The following is a 17396-nucleotide window of genomic DNA, read 5'->3' as shown; positions in this document are numbered from 1 at the left end:
GAGATTCTTTTTAAGGGGGGTAAATTTTGTAACACCCTAAATCCATCAATTAAGGTAACCTAGATTATATTATTAATTTCTCGTAGAAAGGAAAATATTTATGTTTACAAATAATAAAATGGTGTTATGAATAAATCGATCAATCTCTTAGAAGATAAAATTTTACAAGTGTTTGATGCACTCATGCCAAAGCATATATTTTTTTTGATTTGAATTTCAAATCTAATTCTTGGATTTTGTTGTGTGAGGAAGATCTCGTTTTATAAATGATTTGCTGAAATATTATTAGACTATGTATTGTGATATTGAAAGGATTTCATTTTATTAATTTATGTTTTAAGCCCACTTTATTTAATTATTGAAATTGTCCTAACATGATTTACTTATTTATTTGGAAAATAAATATTTTATTATATGAATTTTATTTTTAGGTTTATTATAATTTACAGAATATTTACATGTTTATATATGTATTTCACGTAAAAAAAATTTAAAAAAAAAAGAAAATCCAAAACCAATTGAACGCTCGCCCAGCCATCCCATACGGTAGTAGGTCCTCCTCTTTCCAACACCATTTCTTCTTCTCTCTTACTCATGGACCCCACACGACATCTCTTTATTCCCTAACCGGTTGATGGCTCTCTGTTGCGACGTTGCAGGCTGCACCTGCTTATGTCCGTCACTCGACCAATCGCTTCCTAACTGCTCTCTTCTCCGTCAGTCTCTAGTCTCTACCCACACAGCCCCACGCGTCAGCACCTAAATTCCTTCTCCTTAATCCTCTTGTTCTTCTCCCGCTTCGCCAGTTGTAGCGACGCCGCTGCCTGCCTCTGCTCGAACGCCACCATTCAGCCCCGTCGCTCAAGCTCCCAATTGCCTGCCTGCCCGTCCGCGTTCCCAGTGGAGACCACCATCGTCGCCATGCCTAGCCTCGCATGCCCACACCCAGTCGTGACGGTTTCTTTCCTAGCCATTTCTTCCCCAATTAGAGACCTCCATTACTTCATCAATGGTGACGTTTCGTTCTGCACATTCATTAGGCACAACAATTGGCGATTCAATGGCCTGGAATCTGACTTAATTCTCCTCGCTCTTCCCCTATAAATGGTTTCGCTCCTACTCCTATTTCATCTCCTCCCCGCACACACTTGCACAGACCTCTGTTTTTCCTGCTCTGACTTGCGCCACGTCTGCTCGCCGTCGAACGTTGTGCTTCCTTCGCCGGAGTCCTTAGCCGCCTTGCTGGTGCCTCCTATTGGCCAGTTGCCCGTCTTCATGGTGCTGAAGTCGCACCGGAGCTTCCCTACATCCCTGTCGCATCGTCGAGGTCGCCTTGCTCCTGCTCGTCCGCTCGTCGACGTCGTTGCGATCATTTGACGTCATCGAGGCCTCGCCGGTGCGCTGCTACCCCGCATCGGAGTCGTCGTCGTCACGCCCAGTGACCTGTGCTCGCTCCAGATGTCTCCGACCGCCGCTACAACACTGTCTCATTCCCGGTGCCCCGTTGTCCATGCCACGACATCGTCGAGGGCTGTTTCCTCACCTTGCTGAGGCCCTATTGTCTGCGAGGCTCTGTTGTCGCCGTTCGACGATGTTGGAGCTCGTGCCCTCGCTGTCGCCGTTCTTCATCGTCGCATCGCCGTTCTTCATCGTCACATCGCCGCCTTGCCAAGTTCTATGTACCGGATCCCAGTGCCGTGACGTGATGTCCAACTCCTGCTATTTCTCGACGTGAGGTAGAAGAAAGGTCCATTTTTTACACGCTACCTCCTATCGTCTGCGTTTAATTTTGAGCTAACCACTGCAATAATTTTCTCTTTTAAAAATGCGCATGTGAGACTAAAAAAAATTAAATATTAATTTGTTAATTTCGTAAATTTATGCTAAACATTTGAAATCAATGTTTCCAATAATTTACATGTTTTCACAAATAAATTTGAATTATGTTTGCTATAATCGATTTATGTGTATTCAATATCCAAATAAATTAAATAGTATTTAGATAGCTATGTGTTAGTGTGCGGATCAATTTGAATTGATAGTTGCAATGATTTACTTGTTTTTGTAAATTAATTTGTATTATGTTTGTTGTAATATGTAGTTTTCAAATTGAGAAATTAAAAAGATTTATAGCCTTATGTTTTATAACAAACAAAACAAGAGATAATTATTTATAATGACATGTATACAAAAATGTAAATGTATCCGCTATCCCTAGCTGGTTATAGATAAATAGAAGATAGCCCTACTCTGGATTTAATTACGTAATTTTGATTATTTGGAATCTAAACAATTTAGAAACAGTTGGATTAATTTCATAATTATGTGATTAACAGTTTCAATCGCTATTCACACTGGTTTTCGTATTTTCGTAATTTAAATTGGAGTTATGTTTTTGTTAACAAGAAATTTAAAAGGTAGCATGTATGTTTTTATCAGGAAAATATAATATAGTCATTTATTTAGTTAGATATCTTTGTTCATAAAATAGTTTCATGTTCAAGTTAGATATATATAAGTACATTGCCTAGAGTTTTATAAAAATGATACTTTATATAATTTCCTTTCTAATGAATTAGATCATTTGTTCCTATAATAGAATTAAAGATAATTAATAGATTATTTATCCTTTATCATAATTTATTAATCAAACCTATAGTCAATTTATTCTTAACTAGATTTATGGCATGATTAATGATTTCATAAAATTTAGTCCACATTACATACGAATCACTTAGCTTTTCCTAAAGGATAAAATAAAGTAATAAGAGTTTAAGTTCTTTCATAACTAAAATATTACTTCATATATTGACCTTGATTATAACTTTCTTAATAAAGAATATAGGCCATGTACTTTATAATAAAAGATAGTTATTTGTTTATTATCTTTTGCATGAAAATCCACTTAAGGCCCATAAACTAACTCGTCATAAAATAGGTGTTTAATAATAATGATCTTTTCACATAAAACCTATTTAGACTTATATCTTAAATTATCATAAGTGAAGGTTTAACAATGATTTATAATATGTTCCATAATGCTTCTAAAATTAATAACGTGTTTCGTAGCCCATTAACCTTAGATATATAACATATATCTTTTCTAAAAAGGTTAAAAAGGTTTAATAGTGTTATACCATGTTTTATCATCTTATAAACCCTTAATCTTAGACATATCACATATGACGTTTTATAAAAGATTAATTTGGTGAACCTAATATTTGTATATTTTAATTAAGATATTTTGAAGCTCATGTCTTGTTTCATAAAGTATAGATCACACATTTTTGAAAAGAATACCTTCTTATTATAACCCTTGCGTGTAACGTTTTTGAAAAGCGAACGCTCTTTTCGTTAGGTTTTCTTTTAGCTTTACGTATGTTGAATGTGGTATGTTATTGAGTGGTGTTTGTTCTTCTTGTTTGTTTGTGTGATATTCAGTGGTTGATATAGTAGTTAAGAATCAAGATCTATTCTTATCCGTGGAAGAACCTCAAGTTTTCAATAAGCAAGGCAAGTGGACTTCTCCCTCTGCATACTCTGTTTGATCCCAAACAATACATTTAATAAAGTTTACTCTTTTGGATATATATGCATAACTTGACGGGTTACCTATTTAGATAACCTTTCCAACCTTACTCCTTGTTTAACCTGGGATTATGATTTAATCAAGTAGCTATGCTATTGCTACAACTTAACTTTATGCAGTCACTCCCGCTTATGATATTAATGTTCCAAAATGGTAAGTTTACATTATTGTTGTTAACCCGATGGTTAAACAAGATTATTGCATATTAATTGGAACATGGAGTGACCACCCGGGAAAACAGTGCTACCATGAGAACTATCATGGCTCTGGTCTTGGCTAAATAACTAGGGAAGTCTTATGTTGGGTGCTGGTCGTGGTCGACAGGAACGGGGGCATCTGGCAAGCTCTTATAGTTCCGGCTCAGGCAGATTGGATACGGGCATAGTTCCCAAAGCTTTACCCTGTAGTCTGGACTATAAGTTGGTTACGGTAGGTGTGCCTTATGCAGTTTGACCATTTCCAGCATTTGCGTAATGAGGACTCTAGGGAGAAGCCTCGTAGTGAAACCCTGGCCATTCACCTTGGAAGTGAATACGGGTCTAGCTAACCCGGGCTAGAAGGGAATCGCGACTCATGGGTAAAGATGCGCCACCTCTGCAGAGTGTAAAACTGATATATCAGCCGTGCTCACGGTTATGAGCAGCCTGGACTCCTCACATGATAATTGAACTTGAAGATGGAAATAAATCGAGATCCGATGATCTACTAATGGTTTTCTTAAGTGGTTTTCACTTAAGTGTTTTTTATATATACTCTTATACCTTTGTTTAATGGGAATACTTGGGATTCACACTTATTAGTAAGACAGGTGTTGTTAATAAAAGTTGACCAACTAAAATGCTTACTGCTCAACCTTAGCCTCACCTTGTTACCTTGCATTAGTTTTTCCCCCACTTGCTGAGCCCCGACCATAAGTGAGCTCACCCTTGCTTAATTTTGATTAGAAGTTTGCAGATGAAGATATGATGCTGAACTCCATGGATGCTAGTCTAGTGATACCCCCGGTCATCTTCCTGTGGATGGATGTCCATGTTTCGCTGTACTTTGATGAATAAAGGTTAAGACATTATGTCTGTTCGAAGTGTAATATGTTAATATAATCGTTATTTACGCTTTTATGCATTGTTCTTTTGATATATTACACTTGTGATGTCAACATATGTGTGGAAATAGATCCTGGCACACATATGCGAGCACTCCGCTCTGCCCCTCGGAGACGGGTGTGACAGAAGTGGTATCAAAGCAATGTGACCGTAGGTCGCTAGATTAGGTAGAAATGGAAAGCCCAGTCAGTCATTCAAAATTTGACTTAATTGTCTCCATAAAAACTTACTTTATACAAAACTCGTCTCTTTTATCTTCAACCCTTCTTGTCTGATTTTTGGTCTATCAGAAGGTTCTAATGAGAAGCATTGCAAGATGATCAAGCTAGGATTGCGGAACTTGAAGCGAAGTTTGCCAGAAGAAACCCTCTCGAAGCTATTGACGATGCCCTATTCTCTATCTTATCCCCACTCTGCAAGAAGTTTTGTTATGGATCCCCTGGATCTATTATTTGACTTCTTGGCTAGGTTGATAGGATTGTTCTTTAGTATTAAGATTTTCGACTAGATCGGTAAAGACGACATTATATTATAGTGGTTTTCTAATCCATAATATTGCTATAAAACCCTTGAATTCTTATACTTTTATTTTCTTGCCATTGTATTGTCATCCTTGGACAATATCTACCTCGAGGTATTGAACCCTTTGTCTCTCTACTTGATAATGCCCTTGTATTTTGTATCCTTAAAAAAGGAAAAAAACTTTCTCATATCCTTGGTTGTATAATTTATCCTCGCTTCACCAGTTAGTGGTTATCTTATTTCATTATTGGCCATTAACAATAATGTTTTGGTCTTGTCTAACTCCTTGCTATTTCTTACCTGACTTCTTGACTTTATAATATCCTTCTTATTCCTAACCTTGTGCCACCTTTAAAAAACTATAAGAAATTGTTTTCCCTAGGCAATATTGCCTTTTGATTGAATGAATAACATCGAGTTATGTTGTGCTGATATGTTTGAGTTCATGTTAGTTATCTTAGTGACTATGTTTGATTTGCTTCTTTGTAATGATTGTTGTTGTATTGTGTGACTTTTGTCCACAATGACAACAGTTAGCTAGGTTAAACCTTAGATAGTTGGGTTCCCTCTACTCTGTATAGTCTGTCCTATCTCAATCTTTTCGTCCCTTCTTTCCTTACTATATCCATACAGATGTCAGACCTTGGAATGTCAACTACAAGTGATGTCACTAAGTGCAAAGAACACATTGTGTTGGCAACTCCTCTAGCTAAGTATCAGATGGAACAGTTCAAGAAGGCGCATGCACACTTTCTGCAAGCAACATCTCAAGTGGTAGCTAGACTCCAACACGTTGATTTAGCAGAATTTATAGCACTTGAGCAGACTACCGGTAACCATATGACATCAACATCACCCTCGATAGTTGACTTAGAAAAGCTGTTACAGGCACAAGCTCTGATAATACAGAAAGTATCTCAACTCACCTCCTCATACCAACAAGTGTTGGCAAGTCGAAACGTCACTAGAAATGAAACAACTAATGAACAAACACAAAAGGATGCACACCAACAGACAAATGATCTTGGAACATGTTGTTGTTGTGAGTAATATGGAATTCCTTGTCGCCAGATTAGTACAAACGAAAGTGAAACTACTAAACAGAAGAACCAGATTTTATTTTCTGGTATAAAAAGCCAATGGTCTCCCCAAGAACAACTAAAAGCAGATGCACTATCAGAAGATGAATTGTCAGGCATTCCAGAAAGGAAACATCATAAGGGTGCCCAGCTCCAAAAAGAAGCACATAAATGTTACATTGATGGATGGACTATCACCTGCACACAGTTTCAGCCTCGTCGTCGCATCAGTTCCAAGAAAAAAAATGGAAACATGGAAAAAGTCAAGAAATAACTTCAAGAAAGTCTTGCTATCAATGTGGACATGAAGGTCATTACTTCCGTAACTGTCCTGAGAAGAGTTCACTACCGGATACCTCCGAGATAAAGCTATCTCAGTCTCCAGACATGGAATATGAACAAAAATGTACAGAAACTTCTATCAACATCGTGAAGAACAAAAAAAGGAATAGGAAAATGTTTGGATACATGAGTACTCCACCTCAACCACAAGCAAAAGCCCCGAAACACATGGATACCCAAACAGAAGAAACAAGCCAGACTCAGCTATATGAGATACAGACACTCAATCAACCCTCATCCCCTGTTGGTCAAGCAAAGTTGACTCGCAAAGAACACAAAGCAAGAGATGCTTGCTTCTACTGCAAAAATGAAGAACATATTATTCGCGAATGCCCCAAGAAGCGTCTAGACCGACTAAAGAAGAAAGCTGCCAAGCATGACCCAAGCAATAATCCAGAAGATCAACCGGTTTATAAGTACGATGATTAGTATATATTGCAGAATGAAGAAACGATAAGTTCATTATATTTAGAAGAGTTAAAGTGTGAACCAAGAACCTACGAGTAACCATATATCACCATTGTTTTCTTGCTAGCCTTCCCTAATCTCGAGGACGAGATTCTTTTTAAGGGGGGTAAATTTTGTAACACCCTAAATCCATCAATTAAGGTAACCTAGATTATATTATTAATTTCTCGTAGAAAGGAAAATATTTATGTTTACAAATAATAAAATGGTGTTATGAATAAATCGATCAATCTCTTAGAAGATAAAATTTTACAAGTGTTTGATGCACTCATGCCAAAGCATATATTTTTTTTGATTTGAATTTCAAATCTAATTCTTGGATTTTGTTGTGTGAGGAAGATCTCGTTTTATAAATGATTTGCTGAAATATTATTAGACTATGTATTGTGATATTGAAAGGATTTCATTTTATTAATTTATGTTTTAAGCCCACTTTATTTAATTATTGAAATTGTCCTAACATGATTTACTTATTTATTTGGAAAATAAATATTTTATTATATGAATTTTATTTTTAGGTTTATTATAATTTACAGAATATTTACATGTTTATATATGTATTTCACGTAAAAAAAATTTAAAAAAAAAAGAAAATCCAAAACCAATTGAACGCTCGCCCAGCCATCCCATACGGTAGTAGGTCCTCCTCTTTCCAACACCATTTCTTCTTCTCTCTTACTCATGGACCCCACACGACATCTCTTTATTCCCTAACCGGTTGATGGCTCTCTGTTGCGACGTTGCAGGCTGCACCTGCTTATGTCCGTCACTCGACCAATCGCTTCCTAACTGCTCTCTTCTCCGTCAGTCTCTAGTCTCTACCCACACAGCCCCACGCGTCAGCACCTAAATTCCTTCTCCTTAATCCTCTTGTTCTTCTCCCGCTTCGCCAGTTGTAGCGACGCCGCTGCCTGCCTCTGCTCGAACGCCACCATTCAGCCCCGTCGCTCAAGCTCCCAATTGCCTGCCTGCCCGTCCGCGTTCCCAGTGGAGACCACCATCGTCGCCATGCCTAGCCTCGCATGCCCACACCCAGTCGTGACGGTTTCTTTCCTAGCCATTTCTTCCCCAATTAGAGACCTCCATTACTTCATCAATGGTGACGTTTCGTTCTGCACATTCATTAGGCACAACAATTGGCGATTCAATGGCCTGGAATCTGACTTAATTCTCCTCGCTCTTCCCCTATAAATGGTTTCGCTCCTACTCCTATTTCATCTCCTCCCCGCACACACTTGCACAGACCTCTGTTTTTCCTGCTCTGACTTGCGCCACGTCTGCTCGCCGTCGAACGTTGTGCTTCCTTCGCCGGAGTCCTTAGCCGCCTTGCTGGTGCCTCCTATTGGCCAGTTGCCCGTCCTCATGGTGCTGAAGTCGCACCGGAGCTTCCCTACATCCCTGTCGCATCGTCGAGGTCGCCTTGCTCCTGCTCGTCCGCTCGTCGACGTCGTTGCGATCATTTGACGTCATCGAGGCCTCGCCGGTGCGCTGCTACCCCGCATCGGAGTCGTCGTCGTCACGCCCAGTGACCTGTGCTCGCTCCAGATGTCTCCGACCGCCGCTACAACACTGTCTCATTCCCGGTGCCCCGTTGTCCATGCCACGACATCGTCGAGGGCTGTTTCCTCACCTTGCTGAGGCCCTATTGTCTGCGAGGCTCTGTTGTCGCCGTTCGACGATGTTGGAGCTCGTGCCCTCGCTGTCGCCGTTCTTCATCGTCGCATCGCCGTTCTTCATCGTCACATCGCCGCCTTGCCAAGTTCTATGTACCGGATCCCAGTGCCGTGACGTGATGTCCAACTCCTGCTATTTCTCGACGTGAGGTAGAAGAAAGGTCCATTTTTTACACGCTACCTCCTATCGTCTGCGTTTAATTTTGAGCTAACCACTGCAATAATTTTCTCTTTTAAAAATGCGCATGTGAGACTAAAAAAAATTAAATATTAATTTGTTAATTTCGTAAATTTATGCTAAACATTTGAAATCAATGTTTCCAATAATTTACATGTTTTCACAAATAAATTTGAATTATGTTTGCTATAATCGATTTATGTGTATTCAATATCCAAATAAATTAAATAGTATTTAGATAGCTATGTGTTAGTGTGCGGATCAATTTGAATTGATAGTTGCAATGATTTACTTGTTTTTGTAAATTAATTTGTATTATGTTTGTTGTAATATGTAGTTTTCAAATTGAGAAATTAAAAAGATTTATAGCCTTATGTTTTATAACAAACAAAACAAGAGATAATTATTTATAATGACATGTATACAAAAATGTAAATGTATCCGCTATCCCTAGCTGGTTATAGATAAATAGAAGATAGCCCTACTCTGGATTTAATTACGTAATTTTGATTATTTGGAATCTAAACAATTTAGAAACAGTTGGATTAATTTCATAATTATGTGATTAACAGTTTCAATCGCTATTCACACTGGTTTTCGTATTTTCGTAATTTAAATTGGAGTTATGTTTTTGTTAACAAGAAATTTAAAAGGTAGCATGTATGTTTTTATCAGGAAAATATAATATAGTCATTTATTTAGTTAGATATCTTTGTTCATAAAATAGTTTCATGTTCAAGTTAGATATATATAAGTACATTGCCTAGAGTTTTATAAAAATGATACTTTATATAATTTCCTTTCTAATGAATTAGATCATTTGTTCCTATAATAGAATTAAAGATAATTAATAGATTATTTATCCTTTATCATAATTTATTAATCAAACCTATAGTCAATTTATTCTTAACTAGATTTATGGCATGATTAATGATTTCATAAAATTTAGTCCACATTACATACGAATCACTTAGCTTTTCCTAAAGGATAAAATAAAGTAATAAGAGTTTAAGTTCTTTCATAACTAAAATATTACTTCATATATTGACCTTGATTATAACTTTCTTAATAAAGAATATAGGCCATGTACTTTATAATAAAAGATAGTTATTTGTTTATTATCTTTTGCATGAAAATCCACTTAAGGCCCATAAACTAACTCGTCATAAAATAGGTGTTTAATAATAATGATCTTTTCACATAAAACCTATTTAGACTTATATCTTAAATTATCATAAGTGAAGGTTTAACAATGATTTATAATATGTTCCATAATGCTTCTAAAATTAATAACGTGTTTCGTAGCCCATTAACCTTAGATATATAACATATATCTTTTCTAAAAAGGTTAAAAAGGTTTAATAGTGTTATACCATGTTTTATCATCTTATAAACCCTTAATCTTAGACATATCACATATGACGTTTTATAAAAGATTAATTTGGTGAACCTAATATTTGTATATTTTAATTAAGATATTTTGAAGCTCATGTCTTGTTTCATAAAGTATAGATCACACATTTTTGAAAAGAATACCTTCTTATTATAACCCTTGCGTGTAACGTTTTTGAAAAGCGAACGCTCTTTTCGTTAGGTTTTCTTTTAGCTTTACGTATGTTGAATGTGGTATGTTATTGAGTGGTGTTTGTTCTTCTTGTTTGTTTGTGTGATATTCAGTGGTTGATATAGTAGTTAAGAATCAAGATCTATTCTTATCCGTGGAAGAACCTCAAGTTTTCAATAAGCAAGGCAAGTGGACTTCTCCCTCTGCATACTCTGTTTGATCCCAAACAATACATTTAATAAAGTTTACTCTTTTGGATATATATGCATAACTTGACGGGTTACCTATTTAGATAACCTTTCCAACCTTACTCTTTGTTTAACCTGGGATTATGATTTAATCAAGTAGCTATGCTATTGCTACAACTTAACTTTATGCAGTCACTCCCGCTTATGATATTAATGTTCCAAAATGGTAAGTTTACATTATTGTTGTTAACCCGATGGTTAAACAAGATTATTGCATATTAATTGGAACATGGAGTGACCACCCGGGAAAACAGTGCTACCATGAGAACTATCATGGCTCTGGTCTTGGCTAAATAACTAGGGAAGTCTTATGTTGGGTGCTGGTCGTGGTCGACAGGAACGGGGGCATCTGGCAAGCTCTTATAGTTCCGGCTCAGGCAGATTGGATACGGGCATAGTTCCCAAAGCTTTACCCTGTAGTCTGGACTATAAGTTGGTTACGGTAGGTGTGCCTTATGCAGTTTGACCATTTCCAGCATTTGCGTAATGAGGACTCTAGGGAGAAGCCTCGTAGTGAAACCCTGGCCATTCACCTTGGAAGTGAATACGGGTCTAGCTAACCCGGGCTAGAAGGGAATCGCGACTCATGGGTAAAGATGCGCCACCTCTGCAGAGTGTAAAACTGATATATCAGCCGTGCTCACGGTTATGAGCAGCCTGGACTTCTCACATGATAATTGAACTTGAAGATGGAAATAAATCGAGATCCGATGATCTACCAATGGTTTTCTTAAGTGGTTTTCACTTAAGTGTTTTTTATATATACTCTTATACCTTTGTTTAATGGGAATACTTGGGATTCACACTTATTAGTAAGACAGGTGTTGTTAATAAAAGTTGACCAACTAAAATGCTTACTGCTCAACCTTAGCCTCACCTTGTTACCTTGCATTAGTTTTTCCCCCACTTGCTGAGCCCCGACCATAAGTGAGCTCACCCTTGCTTAATTTTGATTAGAAGTTTGCAGATGAAGATATGATGCTGAACTCCATGGATGCTAGTCTAGTGATACCCCCGGTCATCTTCCTGTGGATGGATGTCCATGTTTCGCTGTACTTTGATGAATAAAGGTTAAGACATTATGTCTGTTCGAAGTGTAATATGTTAATATAATCGTTATTTACGCTTTTATGCATTGTTCTTTTGATATATTACACTTGTGATGTCAACATATGTGTGGAAATAGATCCTGGCACACATATGCGAGCACCCCGCTCTGCCCCTTTGGAAACGGGTGTGACAACAATTCTTTTATGTCTCTTGGGTGCATAATGAATTGCTCTGTATCGTTTATATCAGCACTTGCAACATTGTTAGATAACGTTGCGGCCTATGTATCCTAGAATACAACCAGAGCTTTGGCAGTTCGGGCTTCATAGCAGGAAATTATACATTCTGCAAACAAAGTTCCTTAACCTTAGCATAAATTGTTTTAAATAGGTAAGTCAAGCATTTGTTCATGATTTTCAGCCATGAGCTCTCTAGTACCTGCTAATTGGTATATCTGAGATTAGATGGATCCTTTACTGCATCGCATTTTTTGTTGTGGCATTAAGGATACCAGTGTCAACTATGTGAAATCATGTGTAATGAAACATTGATTTAGATTGAAATTGGTTTTGCAAAGTGATTAGTGTAATATAGGGTAATATGCATGTATGCTGATGTGTGGTTTTGATATTAACTAGCATATAATTTGTGCTAATGCTACGATCACGTGGAGGGGATGAGAGGGGTCAACGATGGAGGGGTGGCGGGGACGGGGGGAGGGGCGGCGAGGTCGCGGGAGAGAGGTAAGGGATGATCTAAATAATATTGTCTGTTGGATTTGAGTAAGGGAAAGAGGACTATCCAGCGATCTGAACCGTTGGTTTTGATGGTGTGTTAAGTCTAAATGCAATCTGTTTGGTGGGTTTAGTAGAGGTTATGGGTGTGGGATGATTTGGTTGAGTGGGGTTTACAAAGTTTAAACTGGTGGATTATATAGTGGTATAGATGTAACACACTCGAGATAATGGTGATGTATGAATTGATTTTAAGTCAAGTTATAGACTTGTACTCGTACACGATTGTGTGTATTGTTCGCATGCAGATGTTGCTTGAGGAGGAATATTGACAATGTTGAAATGGAACTAGGTTCAGGAGAAACCATGGTTTTATCATTACGTTTAGGGACAGTGGGAGGATAGATATCATTGGGTCCTCATGGATTGGGTTTTGTAGATGGGCCACTGATGGGTCTGATAGACTAGGCGACTGATTTCATGGGCCGACCGACCATCTCATGCCCCAAAAATAGTAGGAAGACTTGAAGACCAAGGTTGAGCGGTGAATCTTTCTATTGAGAAAGAGCGCTGACTCGTAGCAAACTTAGGAACAAATTTCCGAGAGCATCTGATCTTAGAATCCGTCAGCATATAACAAACTTGTAACCCTAAATCCGTCAGCATATTTAGGTGGGTTATGGACCCCTACGGATCATGTGATCCCAGAAACGAGATCCAATCTCATAGCCAAACTCCTAGTTAGTAGCACATCATTGTAACCTCAAGCTCAGGCAATACAACCTCAACGCACACATGATATATGGTTTTATGCTCTAGCGACCTGAACCTATATAATTCTTCTGTCATGTCGTGATCTACACGAACCATCGAGCTACATTTAACCTCACCAACCACCAAAAGCACATCATGACGTATCCCGTGAAGTGATGTTGGTACCAAACATCAACCTCTGGCGCAACAGGTAGGGGAGATGATATCGATATCAGTTAGCACCATGGCAATCATTTTTGTTAACAACATCAAGTCAATCACCAGCGATATGTTCCACTTTGGATCTATCTCGTCGATCGTCGATCAGAACGACGACTTGCACCGCATCTACGACGTGGTGGAGGAAACACGAGGTTAACGGGCTATCACGTAGACCTAGAAGAACTTCTCACCTGCGATCGACGATGCCATGACATCAGACCTATCCATCCACTTCCCCGAGATCCTCGCCATCAACACGATCATGCACCTCTGCGTGGTTTATCTCCCATCCCGCGCAACCTGCTGCTGGAGTTCACCAGGCTCATGCAGACTCCAAGCCAAGCCGGTGGCATGCTTGCCTAGATCGCGAATGGCCTCCCCGACTCACTCGATGGAGACATATATCGATAGATCCTCACCAAGGCAACAAAGCATCTCCTGTTGACAACCCCCATTGCTCCAGCACCAGGGGACGCACGAAACGACATCAACCACCACCGTGATGCATGACATCACATCAAGGATTCACGTGCGCAACGACATGATGAAGAGCTAAGGCATCGAGAGGAGTACGACCAGAACCATGGCGTCCCAAAGCGGGGCGCCACCACTAGAAATCATTCTATCGCAGCCTCAACGAACAGTCTCAGGAACTCATGCTTAGTCCACGATCACCATCACCACCGCAACAACATCGAGAATGCCCTAAACATGTTCGAGGCGGTGCGCAGGCCCCTCAAAATGTATTTGGGGGTCTCTGCCTCCACCAACTGACTCTGAATGGTTGAATGACCGCCAAACTTCAAGGTCTCCAACATCGACAAGTATGAAACCAAGCAGGACCCGAGTAGCTAGCTAGCTATCCACTTCACCATCGCCCCACGCCACTAGAGCAAGCGAGGACATGACAACAGCCTACCTACCGATCGTGTTGGGGCAGGACGCGCTCTAGTGGCTCTAGCACCTCTGGGACATCTGCATGGACAACTGGAGTGACCTGCTGTCACACCCGGATTTCGGGGCACCAAGACCCGGGCGCGAACAATCACTAGGTGCTGGGACCAAGTCTCACACATGATGAATCATGGCACAGGATCGAATGTCACATCTTTACTATATAACAGGAGTTCTATACAAAATAAATAATTACATTATAAGGAGACAACGGTCTAGCAACCCGAAGTTGACTGGGAGACGACGGCCTAGACCTCTTACGAACTCGTCACAGCATCCTCCATGCGCCTCATCCTGTGGTACCTGTTCTTGACCTGAGGGGGGGTGTGAGACAGCAAGAGTGAGCTCACATACGTTCATAGCTCAACAAGTTGTGGGGAATAATGTGCATGAACTCGCCAAAGGTGGGAGCTCACGTGAAGTGTAAGGCTTACCAAAGAGGATGGTTAGAGCTGAGCATTGCTTTTAAAGTTGGTCAAAATTTTATTAGCAATTACTAATTATAAGTAAATACCAAACCTAATTAAGTAGTAGAACAAAAATAACAACATCACCTGTGTCGGTGTTTCGAAACTCGGGGGGTCCCTGGACCGACGAGTAAATCGTCGCCGCGTGCCCCAGCCCAGATGGGTCGGCGTGAGGCGGAACGCGAAGGGGGGAGAAAGCGGCCGGAGGGAGACAAGCGTGGGAGCGTGGAACCCGCGGCCTTCGTGTTAGCCCCGCGCCTAGGTCGGGTGCGCTTGCAGTAGGGGGTTACAAGCGTCCACGCGGGAGGGAGCGAGTGGCCTTGCGCGAGCGCCGTCCCGTCATTCCCCGCGTGGCCAACCTCCTGTAAGAGGGCCCTGGTCCTCCCTTTTATAGGCGTAAGGAGAGGATCCAGGTGTACAATGGGGAGTGTAGCAATGTGCTAACGTGTCTAGCGGTGGAGAGCTAGCGCCCTAAGTACATGTCATCGTGGCAGCCGGAGAGGTCTTGGCACCCAGTTCGCGTGGTGTCGTGGCCGTCGGAGGAGCGCTGGAGCCTGGCGGAAGGACAGCTGTCGGGGCTGTCGCGTCCTTGCTGACGTCCTTTTGCTTCCGTAAGGGGGCTGAGAGCCACCGTCGTCACAGGGCATGCAGGGCGCCATCATTACTCGTATAGTAGAGCGAGCCAGATGGGACGCCGGTCTTGTCCCTCGTAGCCTGAGTCAGCTCGGGGTAGGGTAATGATGGCACTTCCTGTTGACGTGGTCGGTCCGTGCCCTAGGTTGGGCGAGGTGGAGGCTCCTCCGAGGTCGAGGTCGAGGTCGAGTCTGTCTTCCAAGGTCGAGGTCGAGTCCGACCCCCCGGGTCGGACGAGGCGGAGACCGTCGGCTGAGGCCAGGGCTAAGTCCGAGTTCGAGCCCTGGGGTCGGGCGAAGCGGAGTTCGTCGTCTTTCGGGGCTGAGCCCGTGTCCGAGCCCTGGGGTCGGGCGATGCGGAGTTCGTCGTCTTCCGGGGCTGAGCCCGTGTCCGAGCCCTGGGGTCGGGCGAGGCGGAGTTCGTCGTCTTCCGGGGCTGAGCCAGTGTCCGAGCCCTGGGGTCGGGCGAAGCGGAGTTCGTCGTCTTCCGGGGCTGAGCCCGTGTCCGAGCCCTGGGGTCGGGCGAGGCAGAGTTTCCTATGACGCCCGAGGCCGGTCTTGGCTGCTGTCAGCCTCACTCTGTCGGGTGGCTCAGCAGTCGGAGCGGCGCAGGCGGCGCTGTCCTCTTGTCAGACCGGTCAGTAGAGCGGCGAAGTGACTTCGGTCACTTCGGCTCTGTCGACTGGGGGGCGTGCGTCAGGATAAAGGTGTCAGGCCACCTTTGCATTAAATGCCCCTACGATTTGGTCGGTTGGCGTGGCGATATGGCCAAGGTTGCTTCTCGGTGAAGACTGGGCCTCGGGCGAGCCGATAGTGTGTCCGTTGCTAGAGGGGGTCCTCGGGCGAGACGTAGATCCTCCGGTGTAACACCCGGGTTTAAGGGACAAATCCGGGTGCATCTCATACATGCGCCAAAGAAGACAACATATATAATAACAGAGTGTATAGAGATAAATGTCACAAAACATCAGAGTATTTATTACATAGCGGAAGACTTATTACAAAATAAAAGAATAAATATAAAACGAACTAAGGATCGTCGGCGCCAATGTCAACTGAGAAACGCCACCTATATCAAGTCAAATGCCTCAGTGTTAGGCGGCTCCTCTTCGACCACCTGTTCTTCTCCTGTGGGGGGGGGGTGAGACGGCAAGAGTGAGCTCACATACGTTCATAGCTCAACAAGTCGTGGGGAATAATGTGGCATGAACTCACCAAAGGTGGGAGTTCATGTAGTGTAAGGCTGATCAATGAAATAAGGCTGGAGCTGAGCATTGCTTTTATAAGTTGGTCCAACTTTTATTAGCAATTACTAGGTGTAAGTAAATACCAAACCTTAATAATAATAAAGAACAGTAATAGTAAAATAATCCCAAATGTGATGCAAATGTCAAATTAAATTTAAGTTCCATAAATTAATCATGTGAGGGTCTGAGCCGCTCATGACCGTGAGCACGGCTAGTATACTAGTTTTACACTCTGCAGAGGTTGCGCATCTTTACCCACAAGTCATGTTACCCATCTGCCAAGAGACGACCAATCCCATACACCTCTACCGAGGAGGCGAGGCAGGGTAACACTACGAGGCCTTTACAAAGTTCCACTAGCTTCAGAAATCCCGCTACAGTTTATAGGAAGCTCCAGTGCAGGGTTCTTGCCTGACCGCCATCGCAGCAAAATCAACCAAGGACCTCCCTACACTGACCACTCCCCTACTGCCCTTGCCCCTTTCGGGTAAGGAAGACCTCCACTAGCTTTCTTAGTTAATCAGCCAAGGGCGTCCCATTAAACCCTTGTGGTAGCACTGTTTTCCCGGGT

The sequence above is a fragment of the Zea mays genome, chromosome 6 (genome assembly GCF_902167145.1).
Source record: "Zea mays cultivar B73 chromosome 6, Zm-B73-REFERENCE-NAM-5.0, whole genome shotgun sequence".
Classification (NCBI taxonomy): Eukaryota; Viridiplantae; Streptophyta; class Magnoliopsida; order Poales; family Poaceae; genus Zea; species Zea mays.
This window is presented reverse-complemented; position numbering follows the sequence as displayed.